The following is a 2,015-nucleotide window of genomic DNA, read 5'->3' on the forward strand; positions in this document are numbered from 1 at the left end:
TGATAACAAAAATGGTTTGTTGAAGGCATTTCAATCCTTGATGAGAAAATTTAAAACGAAGGGGATATATCACATTGTCTTTGCTAGTTCCATCAACATTGTATTAATAGTGATTGAGTTTTATATAGTAATTTATTTTAATCTTAACTAACTTGGGTTTAGGTATCCTTGCAAGAGCTGGATAGCCAAAGTTTAGTTATGCCTTCTATTTTAAAATTATAATGGCTAGCATTTTGAGTATGATCTAAAACTTGATGCTTTTTGGTAGAGAGATTTTAACTAATGATAAAGGTTTAACTAATATATAGGTACTTGAATTATATTTTCTTAGAAAACACATCAAGTATTTATATATTTCCGCATCAATTAACACAATCATAAGTACTTGTAGGATTGCTCGAAAATGGAAGGACAAAACCCTTTCTTTCGTCCCTGTGCCTTTGCTCTGTTTCGCCCCCAACTTCCTATGACGTCAAGGCCTCTCCCTACTGCAAGCATGTCAAATGATACGGCACGCATGTTGAGAAACCCTTCACCCGCAGTTTGCATTTTTGCATTTCTATGCTTTGCGTTTAGGGTTTGCAGCCCCAAAAAGAGGCGCCATCCTAGACTGACTATGCCTATTTATAGGCCACTCTCTCATTCATTCCTTACGACTGATTCATTCAGTCCGTCACCTCTTCTCTCCAGCCTCTCCACTACCCTCACACCCCTTCAGGAGGACATTGTGGTTCGTGGTTCGTGGCTGTCATCATCTTCCTTGTGCTATAGCACCCTTGTTCCCTTGTATCACATTCACTCCATGATTCAGAACTTCATCATTCCATTCATCAGAGTTTCTTCTCTCTTCTCTTCTCTTCTCTTCTCCATGTTTGCCGAGTTCACTCCTTGTTCCTCCCCGCCAACCCTACTGTCTTGCTGCTACGTCATCTTTTGACATGGTATCAGAGCCAGATCTGCTCACCTAGCAGCGAAGATCCTCCACTCCAGTGAAGGCAAAGACCGGTGGCGGGTTCGACATCCACTTCTCTTCTTCTTCCACTACATCAAAATCTCATTTTTGCAGATTTCAAGTGTTTCAGCTTGCTGCCCACACCTCGTTCACGGAGGACATCTCAGCCGAAGCTGTCCATTGCTGTCTCCATCAGTTGGCGCCTGATTTCCAGCCTTCCACCCGCAGTTTGCAGCTGTTTACAGCAAAACGACTGTTGTTGATCACTCTCCATTCAGAAAACAATCTCGTTTTTGCAGATTTCAGGTATTTCAGCTTGCTGCCCGCCCATACCCCAAACACGAAGGACATCGCGGTCCAAGCTGGCCATTGCTGTCTACAACAATCTGGCACCTGTTTCTAGCCTATCACACACTATTCAGAGCTGATTTCAGCATATTGACTGCTGCTGCTGTTTTTTTCTGTGTTTTTAGTCTCTCTCTCTTGCAGACTGTCCTACCTGCGTTTTTAGTCTTTCTCTCACCTGTTGCCTACGTTTCGTCTTTCTCTCTCCTGCAGGCTGTCCTACCTGCGTTTTTAGTCTTTCCCTCTCCTCATCTACGTTTTTCTACTTGTTGCAACCTCTTACTGTTGGTCGCGTCCTCCTCCCACTGGCAGCTCACTTCCAGCCCTTCCACTACCCTCCCACCCCTTGAGGCGGACATTGCGGTTCGTGCTTCACACTGCCCTCACATCCCTTGAGGCAGACATTGCGGTTCGTGGTTCATGGTGGTGCATGACCTCTTCCTTCTTCAGCAAGGCACACTGGTATCCATGGCTTCTTTACCAACAGATATCCAGACTACTGGGTGCTCCTACTATGGCATCACCGGACACACCACCAGTGCTTGCCGACTTCGACCTTTGCTCCCCACCCCCCCCCCCCCGGAAGTATATGCGTCTTCCACCAGGCACTCCTTGTGCCACCTCTCCTTTCTGGGCCACTGAGATCATTCTACATCGGCTATCAGAGTACAATGCTCAAGGCAATAAGATGCATCCGATGCACACTAAGTCCTTTCGA

This window comes from Lygodium microphyllum, chromosome 26 (genome assembly GCF_053477565.2).
Source record: "Lygodium microphyllum isolate KBCC chromosome 26, Lygodium_microphyllum_v1.1.10, whole genome shotgun sequence".
Taxonomy (NCBI): domain Eukaryota; kingdom Viridiplantae; phylum Streptophyta; class Polypodiopsida; order Schizaeales; family Lygodiaceae; genus Lygodium; species Lygodium microphyllum.